Genomic DNA, 14583 nt, shown 5'->3' with positions numbered 1-14583 from the left:
TTTTTAATTTGAAAAACTAAGATTTTAGTAGTTTACCTACAAAATGCCCCAATTTTGGCAGTGAAAAGTAGCAAAGAAATCAAGAATGCCAGCTGCCAACCATAATTAGTCAGTATGAATTTGTTGAATGAATTTGGTAAATGATTAACTATTGGCCTGGAACTTTACCTATCACAAAATGTTTCTTTTATTTTTCAGAGGACAGAGAAGAGGATCCCCCTTAAACCATGGAACTTTCCAAAGGTCATACAGCCAGACAGTGGTACACTTGATGTTCAAATATGGTGTAGACTTCTGATGCCAAGAGCTTGTTTTCCCTGCAGTGCCTGTAACCCTGCAGTAGGCGCCACAGCCTGCAGGCTGGTGTCATAATAACCAGAGGAGCACTCTCTTACCAGGTAGTCATAATGACTTAGGGAGGGGCTGCAACTGGGGGTTCGGGGTCCCTTTCCCTTTCGGTGCTCTCCTGACTTCCGTCTATTTCCCACATCCTTTCTGGCATTGTTATCCCAAATTGCTCCCAATCCCCAAACCCGAGGACCTTTGTCCACTGCTCTAGAGGTAGAGGGTGAGGCCTGGTCTTTCTGTGAGCACTATTGGCCTTTTGAATGTCTCAGATGGGCCATCTGAACAACAAACTTTTCCTTTGCTAATAATGACTCCCCTTGCAGCATAACTTAGATGATACGTTATGCCGACAGCCACACACACACTGAGTGGAGGTGGGAAGGACAGAAGGAAGTGGCCCCTGCCTGCTTCACTGGCGAGGCTCCCAGTGACCATCCAGTTCTTTGCTCTCATTGCTTTCTACCCAGGCTCCTGAATTTGGTCCAGGTGAGCAATGAAACAAACCCACAAGGCTTTTTCCTCCCTATTGCCTGGGCCAGAAGATCTCTGCATATTACAGGATTTGAATGAAGGCGGCAGGTGTCTAATATTGATTATTGTTTTAAGAGAGAATGTGTTTCACGTAAGGGTGATAACAGCTTTGGCCAAGCAGACTGGAAAATCACATTTCTTAGGCTGGCTCCTGCGGCTGCATTTATTAGGAGGAAGTGCTTGATGCTGCTTCATTCAATCACTCTTCAATTTCAAGCTAAGCCCTTTTGGTGAGGGAGGAAAAAAAATTCTTGGCTCTACATGTAAAAATTTCTATACCATCTGCCTCTTTGATCCGTGGGAGGAAGATTTCTCTGTCCAAGTATAAAGCCCCACCTCTGGGCGCCATGGAAAGAGAGGAAAGAGAAAGGACAAGTTCAGTACTGCCTTTGCCATGGGATGTTTGTTTGTAAAAATCTTTACTTTTCTGTAAGGCTGAAGATGTCCAAGTTGCTAACGTCTTTCTCTGAGGGAATTTTCCAGATTTCTTTCCTTTGTGACCGAGGAGACCTGGAAGCAATGAGTGTAAGATTCTGAAGGAAAGATGTAGCTGAGGTGTGGAGATTTGTGAGAAGGAGGAGGTGAGAGCACTGAGGGACACCTCGGCTCCTCCGCGATTTGCCGTGGGGCAGAGCTGACTTTTGGGGGGCACTCAGAATGCTACGATGGCTGGGGTTTCAATTATTCTATTGCTAAGGAGTGTTCTTCTTACCTACGAGCCGATACCATTTTACATATGAAGAAACTCATGCTCAGGGAGCCCAAGGGATTTTTTTCCAAGATTACACAGTGATTATGCAGAACATTCTGGAGCAGAGCTGGCTTGTCTATTTCAGTGCTCTCTTCATGGCAACACCCTATTCATTATGCTCAATTTATGTGAAGGCATTTTTAATGTAATCAATGGCTTCTATAGCTAGGAAAAGACCAAAGCCTGAATCAGAGTCCTAAAGAATTGGGAATAATGTTCTGACATATTCAGATTTTAAATCTCAGAATCAGAAGTGCCTGAGCAGTCATCGTGTAAATTGGATGTAGGCTGTCACAGACACAGAGCCACTTCTGAGAGTTTCAACCCTGCCTGGAAGGGACAGCCCGTGCTTTTGTTGAACAGCTGCACTGATCAGAACATCTTCTCCATTCTGAGCTGAAAACTGCTTCCCCATGAAGATCCAAGTTCTTCTCTCATATTAGTGAAAACATTTAATTTTGCATTTGATAGTTCTTTAAATATTTCCAGATAGTTACCACAGCTTCCCTTTTTTGGGTTGAAGATTGCCTTTCACCTGGACATTCTTTCGGCATGGTCACCTCTCCCTGGACACACTCCAGTTTTCAACATCCTGCTGAAAGCAGTGCAGAGCACATCTGGGGGCCAGGACTGTGATTGTGGTCCAAACATTATCCTTACTGGCCTGTACTTGGGAGCCACATTGACAGCGCTCTCCTCCCATCCAAACTCCTCTTATGGACATTTAAATGTTTATTCTGGACCTCAACCAAATGATAAGAAGTGTCCCCTAGTGTATGTACAAAACACTGGACCTGCTGGCCTCTGTGACACAGCCACTGGGCTTCTTTCTTTCTCTGCTGATTCCTACTGATCAGTATCCTTCCATGGTTCATCTGAAGACACTGCTAGTGGTGTCCACTGCAATAACCCTTAAGATTCTGCCAGAGATGCTCCTTTCTAGTGTTCCTGAAGCAGCAATCTTCAAAGAGTCAGAGTGGGACTGGGCTATGTGTATGGAAGGTGAGAGAAAAGCGTCCCCTGAAGCTGGGCCATGGGTTTCCTAGGCTGCAGGTGCCGAGAGCCCCAGAAAGGCTCCTATCACAGTGAGTCCTCCAGAAACTGGGCCTCACCCTTCAGCTAACACAACCCCAGTCACAGTCAGAGAGGCCACGTGGGGCAGCTACCTGGCAGCTTTCACTCCTGTATCATCTTTTCTCCTCTCTCCTCTCAGGCTCCTACTCTTTTTGAATATTTTTCTTTTACAGTTAGAACACAGTACTCAGATTTCAGGGTAGAGGTAGGCAGAGGCCTGTCAGATTTGATGGCAGAGGGGCAGATGACGGAGAGGTATAGAGAGAAGGGGACAGAGAAGAGGGTGCTGTCCACCCTGGCAGTGCTGAAGCCTTATCTCTGCCGGGCAAATGATAGTGATTATAATTTCTTTTAACTGTAAGATGATGATCATTAAAATATTTATCTTTTAAAGTTACTGGGAGTATTAATGAAGTAGTATGTTAAGGTCTTGAATAGGACCTGGTACGTGACAACTCTCAGGGCTTGTTGGACGGTGCTGGCTGAGGTCAACCTCACTACTGGTGCTTTTGAAATCACAAGCTTTAGGGAAGGAGACCAGAAGCACAAATGACATTCTCAAATTCCCGTTCTTTCACGGCTGTAACAAACACGTAAAGATTGCTATAGTTTCTCAAAATTTTGTTTTTTCAATTTAAAGTTTCCAAACAGTCTTCTATGATTTTCTATTATGCTTGTAGTTTTGTTTTACTTCTCCTGGCTACTTATTCCTTAAACAAGACTTCAGCCAAACTTGGAAAAACTAACAGAATACTCACTTGGCTGAATATTTCAAAGGCAGAGAAAGGAAATATTTTTTATTGTTCGTAAAAGTATCATCTTTCATATTTTTTGTGCATATTTTCTGTGAGCCTACTTAGATTCAAATTTGAGCCTATGTCCTATAGGCTGGGGGGAAATAGAATAGTATAAATTTTGTTAAAACATATACAGACAAATGAGATCCTGTTTACATATTTCTTGGCAACTTGATATTTCCCTTAATGATTTTTTCCTTTCTGTGATGTGAAATAAATACTTTTGAGTTATCCTTTCTTAACATGGATATTGCTACTGTTTCAGGTTTCTGAGTGGTTTGGTATAATAGGGCATGAACATTTACAGGCAGGTTGAATGGGAGTAGGACCCAGGTGGGAAGGTGACCCTCATAGATGACTTTGGGACTTTCCCAAGGGTCAGCTCTATCTCAGTCACTGCTGTGGGTTTTCCCCACAAACATCTGTACTGGTGGTTTAAAAACAGATGGAAAGGGGGAGCAGTACAGATCCCTCATCACGGCTGCACCACTTGGCACAGGGTACAGGGTTGAAATAGCACATCCTCGCTAACTTCATGGCTCTGCAGTTTTTTGTTTTTGTGATTAATGTTCAGTACAAAGGTGAGTAATGGAGCAATTCATTGTAGTAATTCGAGTTATGGGGAATATATGGACTTCTTCACTCAGCATCCCTTTCTTCAACTTCTTGTCACATAAAAAGAATCATTACTTTGGAGATGACAATGCCATCAGCCACAAGACCAAGAAGAGGCACAACTCATACACCTCAGTTATCTCCACGCCCTGATGTTAAAATTCCACTCTTAGAGCCTTTCTTTGTGGGATTATAGGATGCCAACTGGATGCTAAGGGTGGTGAGAAGGGCTCCTAATGCCTTCTCTTTGGCCCTACTTCCTCTGGCTGCTACCTGAGGGTCACAGATCAAGTATAAATGACCTGTAATTGCTTCTCAGTTAGTTCACTCGTACAAATGATATGATATGATATGAAATGATATTATATAATTTTCACCCAAAAGGTGAAAGGAAGGGAGGAGAGTTAGGGAAGAAACCACCTAATTGGGCATGGAAGAGGGACCTCCTGGTCCAATGGGTCTAGGAGAGCATGGCCACTGCCCCTTTGCAGGGTGGAGAAGACCAGAGGGGCAGGGAAACTGCAGATGGGGCCTTGGTATTGCTTTCTCAACTCAAGGGAAAATGTGGGGTGTCTGTGCATCATTCAGAGACCGAGGCTGAGGACCCCTAACTCCACCAGCTTTGGAAGGAACTGATAGCGCGTGTTTCAGGGTTCCCATAAGTGTACAAGGCAAAGAGGGGAGGTGCATTAATTCTGAATTTCTTGCTCTAGCCTGAGGGCCACTGCCATGTCATTTTGTATTTGATATTGATGGCGGTATTCCTGAACTTGTTAGGTTCTTTGGCCCAAGACCTTAGGTTTCTCTTTTACTTATGTGCACTAGACATCTTAAAGTTAAATGTATCAAAGTATACCTTGATGTGGTTGAATGGTGTTACATTCTATCTGAAAAGATTCCCTGGTGGTGGAGGTGTGTGAAGGTACGGGAGGAGAGAAACTAGCTTGGCCTATAGTGTTTATTTGCATTTTGGTAAGTAACTTTCTCCTGATGCATTGAGAAAATGTTCATATCCCTATGTGCTTGTGTGTGACAGGAGAGGCGAGGAGAAAGGGAGAAGCCCATCTAACCTGTGGTGCCTACAGGGATTTTCTGCATATCTGAACCTCGGCCACTACGCCCCAGTGGGAAGGGGCTAAGCTGAGAAGGGGAAGAGGCCCACGTCCAGCTCTCCCTTTCACTTCCCGTTCGCAGGGCTGCCTGTGCAAAAGGACTTGATACTTTGGATCCCTAAGCCCAGCTTATTATTCCTCAGGATGTATAAACAGCATATTCTAACTCCAAGGAACAGCAGCATATGTTATCTTTACAAAGGCCCTGTTCAATTTTACAACGTGTAAATTTCAGAGAGAAACTTGGTGTGCAATCCCTCTCTCTGCTCTGTGTGCTGCACCCCTAACCATGCCGAGGCTCCCTCCGTACAGCTTGGGTCTGATTGAAAATTCAATTCAACTCACTTCAAATATGTAGTGATCACCTTTATGTTGGCAGTGAAGTGGTAAAAGCCACAGGGGATACAAAATAAGTATAAAGCACAGTCTCTAGCTTCAAAAAGTCTGCTGTGCTATTGGGACCGACGTGGAGAAAGAAGAGACGAACATGAGATGGAATATATTTACTCATCAGAATATGTTGTTCTGACATCAAGTGCACTGGATGTTCCAGAAAGAATTTGTCTGTGAGAGCCAGAGCTGTCAGAGCAGAAAGCCTCTTTGGAGGGGCCTAGGGCTGATGTGGGACTTTGAAGGATTGGGAGCGTTTGAATATGCAGCAGGATCACATGCAAAACTTTTCCTGTCATTTCAAAATTTCTGCAGAAGCCTTAAAGTTGAATGCAACATGACCTAATTACCCCACAGTCTAGAGAGCTCACCTAGGGGCTGCGAGACCTAGGCGGGGCTTACTTAGACGTGGCCCAGACGTCTTGTGATCCTCACTGCCCTAATTCTGTACCCCTTGCTACTTGTTTATAAAAGCAGAAGATTATGAATGCTAGAAGAGAAAGTCCTTGCTGGGATTTTTAGAAGGGAGTTGCCTGCCTAGTAAGAGTGGTGGGGCATTTCCTCTACTTTCCAGCAGAAAGAGGGACAGATGTTCCCATCTACCCCAGAGAAGAGAGAAAAGAGCACCTGGCAGTGACCTTCTGGGGTTGATGCTTGCTGAGCAGTTGAGCCTGTAGGCCTTGTCTGAGGTTGCCTGAGAATGGAGCATGGTGGGAGAGTTTGGGGGAGAATTTGGTACAAATCACTGGAAGCAAGAAGGCATCGTGAGCATAAAGAAATGGTGTTACTTCCTGCAGAGATGACTTTGAAGGTGGGTGCTGGTGGGAGCAGCCCATGATGTCTGCATGTCCAGCACTTGGTCTGCCAGGGATTGGTCAGCTTCCTGGGAATCATCCATGGGTGCTGTGAAACATAGGTGGCCTGGGCCATCATGGAGGCAGATTGAAGAGGGTGGCCTGCATGGGAGGACTCAGCCCTCAAAAGCTATGGGTATATGAAGGAGCAAGAGGTGAGGAGAGGAAGGATACAGAAAGTCATGAGGAGTCTGTGCCCTGGTCCATGTTTTGCAGTTTTTGGCCGGGGCTGGGTTTGAACCTGCCACCTCCGGCATATAGGGCCAGCGCCTTACTCCTTTGAGCCACAGGCACTGCCTGGTCCATGTTTTGTGTAGTGTGTTATAGTTGTCAGAATAAAAATGGAGTCACCTATTCCAAATCCTAAAAAAAAAAAAAAAAAAAAGGACTCAGGAAGCCATGAAGGAGAGGCTCTCATTGAATGTGCCCATGATAGCAGCTATTACAAGGATTCATTGAAAGCCACAATCCTGCAAAAAGTCCACCATACCCTCATACTAAGAATACTACCTTGGGCACATCTGCCTAGTAATTGTCTGTCTGAACTGAGACTCATGCCACCCATGTTACTGGTCTTTGTAACTCAGAATAATTTTTTTTTTTTAAAAAAACAACTTATATAACCTTACTTTTCTTGTCTTTAAAAACACTTGTCTTTGTTGCTTCCCTGGGTACACTCATGGGTTCCCATGGGCTGCCACGGGGAGTGAATTCCTGGGTTGCAATCCTTCTGTTCACTCAAAAATAAACTAATTGTCTTTGGGGAATCTCTCTCTGTTGTTATCTTAGGTTGACATCAGCATGGATGTCCTTCCGGGATTGTCCCCAAAGCCCACATGTAGCCCCAGTGGAGGGGCTGCCAGTGAAGAGAATGACGTAGTTTATATGAGAGGGTCCTGCTTCTCTCTTGCCTCCTCCTGAACTGCCGCTCTTGAGAGGAAGGCAGGCCAGGTTGAGAGAGGTGCAGGCTGAGGAGCAGTGAAGGGACACACTGTGCCTTTTCCTTCCTACGCTATAGGTCTGGCCTGGGCTAGGAGAAGGGAAAGCCTTCACATTGCATGTGAGATTGGATTTGGGTTGATCCTGGGCAGGATTCCTGAAAGATGATGGGTTTAAATGATTGAAATGAGACTTCTTATGACTGAGATGGACTAGAAAGCTGTGGTTCTAAGACACAATCAAGGGCACGGATGTGAGAAGCTGTGGAGCTGCACTGAAGGACGTTTCCCTTTCAGTAGACAGAGATGTGAGTGGAGACTGGGCTGTGAGAGACTTCGGGAGTCTCTCTGACTCCACTGGGGGGAGGGGATGGGATGGGAGGGGAGGGTGGGGACCAAGGCTGCAAGGAAGACAGCAGCCTACTGTCAGAGCCAAGAAACAGGACCTCTACACCTCTGTGAGATCAACAGTAGGAGATTATAGCCTAGAGCTTAAGCAGGTTTCCTTGGAAGAAGCTCATTCCGTACAAGAGAAAGGCTCCCTTCTTCCTGTGGAGGGCCCTTATACAATGTATCAATCAGGCACAAAAACAGGATGGCAGAGGCGTACTTTAGGAAACCTGCTTGCAGGCTGCGCCCTGGCAACAACCTTGCCGCCCGTGCCCTTTGTGCTCATTGGAGAGATATCTAAGTCAAGAAACTGACAACAGGAAGTGTCCTAGAGTATATATACAGAGTGCTGTAAACAAGGTTAGAGAGAGCTTTTCCATCCTGCTCTCCTCGGACAAGGTTAGGGCTTTTCCATCCTGCTCTCCCCGGACAAGGTTAGAGGGCTTTTCCATCCTGCTCTCCCCGGACAAGGTTAGAGGGCTTTTCCATCCTGCTCTCCCTGGACAAGCTGTTTGTACCTGATAATAAACCTGCTGAAAGCTGATTGCGTTGGTGTGTTCGTCCCTGCTGGCCGGTGGCCGAGCGACACCGACAACTGGTGCCGAAACCCGGGAACTTCATGATCCCCTCTCGAGCCTGCTTTCAGCTGACAGGTAAGCCGCTCCCCGTGCCAGGTTTGTCCGGGTAGCCCCACCAGGTAGATAAGTGGTGGGGGAGACTTCTGCGGTAGCCGCAGAGCTTGCAAGGGAGGAGAAGGGATCTGGCTCGCGACAAAAGCGAGGGCCCGCGTTCAAAGCGGGAGAGGAAAAGGGATCCAGGAAAAGGGATCCAGCTCGCGACAAAAGTGAGGGCCCGCGATCAGAGCAGGGGATTGTGTACACGGGTCATTGGCCACGACCATAGTGGCGGGTGTTAGTCTTTTGTTAAGTGTGTGTACTGTCTGGTGTTCGTGACCCCTTTTGTTGTATCTGTCTTGAGTCTGAGTGAGAACAGCAGTTCGTTGCCTGTCCTCGTTCAACACAATCTTCTTCATTTTTAATTTTTTAACTTTGGATGCCAAAGGGCAAACAGCAGCAGACCGCCACTGCCTTGGTCGCCAAACCAGCTCCCCAGTGCAAGTGCGCTGGAAGGATGTCCTTACCGGCCAATGGCGTGGCCCAGACCTGGTTCTCATCTGGAACCGAGGTGCAGTTTGTGTTTCTCCACAGGACCAGAGCTCCCCGGTGTGGGTCCCGGAAAGACTCACCCGTCCAGTGAACCCCTCACACGATGAAGCCGCGCCCATGGAGCCACATCGAAGCCCGACTTCGGAGTCACCGCGGCCCTTGTCACGGCCATTGCCACAGCCCTCGCAGCCGCCGCCACCGCGACTGCAGCCCTTGCCACCGCGGTCCCTACCGCTACTGCTGTCAACCAATTGTCCCCCTCAGTTGCGGAGGCCCTGTGCACCCGGGCCGCCGCAGCCGGACGCCTTCGCGCTGGACTGTTGTTGGTCGATTAGGGAGTGGACATTTTGCAGCAGCGGGTGGATGATGTGGAGAGATGCCTCTCCTTTGGTTGTTTAGTTCCTTGTGTGTTACCCCCACAATTTTTGAACCTAATGGTACCCTGCGTAATGCTTCCTTGCAACTATCCCGTTACCTTCTGGGGAGCTGGGATGCATAATTTGAAAACCTCACCTGTCAAATGTTGAATCATATTGTTAGTATCAATAGCACTCCAGTACAAGTAATTACCACTCGCGATATTCTAGGAAAAGTAACTAGTTTGCTCTCCCATGCCCGCAATTGGGCCGGCACCGAGGCTTTAAGTATTATACTTCTAGTTGCCATAGTCTTTTGCATCAAACTTCTCCTTACCCTCTGCCAAAGACAACAACGAGACCGCGTCATCGTCCAGCAGGCCCTCCTCGCCCTCCAAGCAGGAGGTTCCCCCCAAATCTAGATTAGCATGCTGGACCAGTAGCCAATGACGGGTAAGATCCCCCCCGATGTAGATCAACCTAAGACAGAGGACAGGCCACTGCTGCCTGTACCCTCCATGACCGGTAAGACTATACTCGGACAGGGGGACAACCTAAGACAGGCATGGTCACAACTCGCAATAAATAAATAAAAAGGGGGAGATGTGGAGGGCCCTTATACAATGTATCAATCAGGCACAAAAACAGGATGGCGGAGGCGTACTTTAGGAAACCTGCTTGCAGGCTGCGCCCTGGCAACAACCTTGCCGCCCGTGCCCTTTGCGCTCATTGGAGAGATATCTAAGTCAAGAAACTGACAACAGGAAGTGTCCTAGAGTATATATACAGAGTGCTGTAAACAAGGTTAGAGAGAGCTTTTCCATCCTGCTCTCCTCGGACAAGGTTAGGGCTTTTCCATCCTGCTCTCCCCGGACAAGGTTAGAGGGCTTTTCCATCCTGCTCTCCCCGGACAAGGTTAGAGGGCTTTTCCATCCTGCTCTCCCCGGACAAGCTGCTTGTACCTGATAATAAACCTGCTGAAAGCTGTTTGCGTTGGTGTGTTCGTCCCTGCTGGCCGGTGGCCGAGCGACACCGACACTTCCCTGAGCATTTCCAGTGGCCAGCAACATCTCTCCATGAGATGATGCTAGTTGATTTGTTGTGGCCATGTGGGGTTGAGAGTCTGTCTTCTCGTGATATTCTTTAGCTGTTTGGAGACCCAGCTGAGGGAGACTCCTGGAAGGAGGGACAATCTGCTCCTTCTTTCCGCTCACACTGAGCCTGCCCCTGTGTATCTGGATTTAAGCCAGTTTGGATCTGGAGATGGCAGTTTAATTTCCCATTTATAAAATAAATGAGGAAGGAGAGGGAGGTGTTTTGTTTGCAGGTCATTAGGAAGGGTGACCCACCAAAGTTTGCTGAAGAGTGGATTTCCAGAGGGCTTTGGTTACGATATTTAAACTGGAGCTTCAGGAGACACATGCTGCTCTAATCAGCAGTTAGTAGCTGTCTTATTTATGTACGTCTGTCTGTTTGGCTTGCATTTGCCTTTATAACAGTTAACAATTTGATATACTCTCATGAGAGGTTAAAAAAATTCCTTGTTTTTATAAATCAAATTTATCCTGACTTTAAGCTTTAACTCTCTAGAGGGTGAGAAATTAGATCTCAGTCTTGTCTGGAAGATCATTCCATTTCTAGGCAGGTCCATCAGGGTCAGAGGAGGGGGGATGTAGAAGGGACTCTGGTCTGTTAAAAAGCATCATTGTGTGACTATGATTATTGTGGTTTAGACTTATGGGTTCCATTTGGATGTAAGTGGCTTTACCTCTGTCAAGCATTGGCATGGTGGCATCTTTGGCTACATTTCCAAGGCCTTCTCTTTTGATGTTAGTTTCCCCAGAATCCTTGAGCCAACTCTAGTACCTCTTCTTAAGGGGCTACAAATGCACACCACCTTTTCAGGCTATTTGATAAGGAATTCTAGCTTCTCTTGATATATTATTACTTTTATTTTCCCTGCCCAGCCCTTCTCCATCGCTCTGTGAACACTCAGTCTCATTGCTTCAGTGAGCCATGGGTTTTGGATACAGAAGCCTGCATGGGGGGAAGGAGTGTCATTTCCTGGGTGCACATCAGCTTCTGCCTCCTGCAAAACCAAGCACACAAGACAAGTCAACACCAGGATGGGCTCCATTTTTGTTGTTTTGTTTTTTGGTATTACTTGGAGGAGTGAGAGGGAGTAGGAATAGTCAGAAGCTAGAAGCCACAAATATATTATCTTGCTTATCAGTCTAGTTTTTTGAGTACCAATAGTGAATGAACTGAGCACTTCCCAGTGAGGTGTATAGCTGTGAGCCAGTAGCAGCTGATACTCTCAGCAATGTGAGTGTGAGTGGTCCCAAGCAGGAGTTTGGAATGTGCACCATTGTATTCACTACAGTGGATTGTTTCTCAAAAAACGTATGAAATTCTGGTCATGATGCCCTACCATGGGAAAGAAAAAACCCAAACAATTAATGAGATTAATTTTATTCAGTCTGCAGCAATAGGGAGAACACCTCAGATCCAAAGATTAGAGCTGGGTGTTATTGCCTTAGGCTTTTAGGAAGAAGCTCTGTGGGTCAGCATGTTGTAGGAGGGATGATTTATAGCTGGGATGGTTTTGTGAACAGGAAAGGTCTCAGTCAGTTATCTGCATAGGAATTTTTTTTCCTCCTGCCATTAGCTAGTTTCAGAAGCACAAACGTCTTTAATCTCAGCTAATCACCCATGAGATAAATATTTGCAGGTAGAGGGTCTCTGTTGTGAGATACGTTTCCTCAAAATATATGTTGAGGTCCTAACCCCCAGTCCCTATTCACTTGTCTTTACTTGGAATTAGGCTCTTTGAAGATGTAATCAAATAAAGATGAGGTTATTCAGGTGGGCACTAATCCAATGTGACTGGTGTTTTTTTTTTTTTATTAAACAGGAATTTTTATTAAATGAGGTAATACATTTTCTTCTTCTTCTTCTTTTTTTTTTTTATTGTTGGGGACTCATTGAGGATACAATAAGCCAGGTTATACTGATTGTATTTGTTAGGTAAAGTCCCTCTTGCAATCATGTCTTGCCCCGGAAGGTGTGGCACACACCAAGGCCCCACCCCCTTATGTGATAGGGGGAGTCATAGGTGCACAGATAGAATAATGCTATGTGAAAACAGAGGTAAAAGTTGGGGTTACACAGTTGTAAGCCAAGGAATGTTAAGGTTTCTGGCTAGGAAGCAAACATAGAATACATTCTCCTCAAGTATCCTGAGAAATCATGGCCCTGCCATGCTTGATTTTGTATTTCAAGCCTCTAGAACTGTGAGAGAATAAATTTCCATTGTTTTAAAACCACTCAGTTTGTGGTGCTTTGTTACAGCAGGGCCAGCAAACTAACACAGTCTGTGTCTGGCCTTGTCAGCAGGGTCAGGCAAAAGGGGAAAAGCACTGTGTTCAGCCTTGTCATGGGTAACAAAGGAGGCATGTGAGTCCGATGGGAGTCTTGAGAAAGAGTAAGTCCTGTTTAGTCATATAGGGAAGGGTAATTTGTTTACAGTAAGCCATTTCAGGAACACAGGTGGGAGGTGGTTGACCATCTGGTATTTTCTGGGGGCATAGGGCTCAACATCGTTTTTTTGTTTGTTTGTTTTTGAGACAGAGTCTCACTCTGTTGCCCAGGCCAGAGTGACATACTATCAGTCTGGCTCACAGCAGCCTCAAAGTAATCCTCCTGCCTCAGCCTCCCGAATAGCTGAGACTACAGGTGCCCACCACAACGCCCAGCTATTTTTTTCTATTTTTAGTAGAGATGGGGTCTTGCTCTTGCTCAGGCTGGTCTCAAACTCTTGAGTTAAAGCAATCCTCCTGCCTTGGCCTCCCAGAGTGCTAGGATTATAGGTGTGAGAGACTGCATCTGGCCAGGGTTCAACATTGTTAACCCACTTAAAATGTGGACTTACACCACCACAACTTAAATTCTAACTTGCCTGGTCTGACATCCAGGAATGGGGCCTCCCAGACTCACTTACCTCATCACGCTGATAATACCCGCACACCCCACACCCCACCTGACCATGTCTCTGTGAACGTTTCCCTCTCTGCTGGCATGGTCTCTCTCATCTTCCCCTCTTTAGCTTTACTTGTCCTTTTAAACCCATCTCTCTGAGGAACTCATCTTCACACTCTTCCTCCCAGGCCTCTCCTCTCGATTTCTTGGAGGCTGGCATCCACCTCCACATAGTACTTTCCCCACTGCATCAAAGTTCTCACTCTCCTCTCTTTCCTGTTTGGCTATGAACTCATCAAGGGAAAGGTTCATGCCTGCTCTGGTTCTGTATGTTACCTTGAAGCTCAGTGCTTGGTACAGAGCAGGTAATAATAAGTTTTTGCTGAGCTAAAGTGAACTCTGCCTCCTTCAGACCCCTCTTCCTGACCCTTAGAAATGTTTCCTCTTCAAAACTTCATGTTATCTTTTTTCCCCTCCCTCTGAGAGTTCCTTCACTGTTATGAGCTCAGTTCTAACAGAGAGGTCAAGTCTGTATGTTCAGGATTCATTGCCTTCTCACTATAAGCATTCCATTTTCAATTCTAGCATTCTAGCCACAGCCAAAAAAGGCCTTTGCATAGGTTTAAAAATGTATTTTTTTCCTAATCACAAAAGCATTAGTTGCTCATTGTAAAAAGAAAGTTTTGAAAAATAAAGAAAAGCAACCATTCCAAACTCCAAGAACATAGAAAATCATTTATATTTCTACAACCCAGGGAAAGCTATATATTAATGCCATATCTCTGCACAAAATGACCATTGTGCTCTGCATTCTGTTTTATAACCTGATTTTTCTCACGTAACATTTTAAGATGAATTTTCCATGTTAATAAACTCTCATTCAAAATAGTACAAATGCTTTTCAAGGAGGAGTATTTTTAGCAGGGAGACTCTTTCATTTTTTGGGGGGAAAATATCCTCCCTCCTTTTTTTTTTTTGAGGACAAGACTGTTCTGGCTAAAAAATAAATAAATAAATGAATAAATAAAATTGTCAGTTTAAGATGCTGCAAGTATCTTTCAAGGAGAGTGATATGAAGATTGGTGCTAAAAATAATAACTAAACTGAAAAGTAAAAGGGTGAAATACCTAATGTAAAATGTAGTTTATCAGATTGTGTTTTATGTTTTGTTTCATTTTGTTTTTGAGACACAGTCTCCCTCTGCTGTCGTGGGTAGAGTTCTGTGTTGTAATATCTCAGAGAAACCTCAAACTCTTGGACTCAAGTGAGCCTCTTGCCTCAGT

General features: G+C 45.6%; 1 pseudogene; it reads left to right on the top strand.

Moving 5' to 3' along the window:
- Nucleotides 1-9057, top strand: part of LOC128589684 (60S ribosomal protein L12-like) — a 123086-nt pseudogene extending 114029 nt beyond the window's left edge.
- The last annotated feature ends 5526 nt before the right edge of the window (nucleotides 9058-14583 follow it).

Source organism: Nycticebus coucang, chromosome 7, assembly GCF_027406575.1.
Source record: "Nycticebus coucang isolate mNycCou1 chromosome 7, mNycCou1.pri, whole genome shotgun sequence".
Classification (NCBI taxonomy): domain Eukaryota; kingdom Metazoa; phylum Chordata; class Mammalia; order Primates; family Lorisidae; genus Nycticebus; species Nycticebus coucang.
This window is presented reverse-complemented; position numbering and strand designations above follow the sequence as displayed.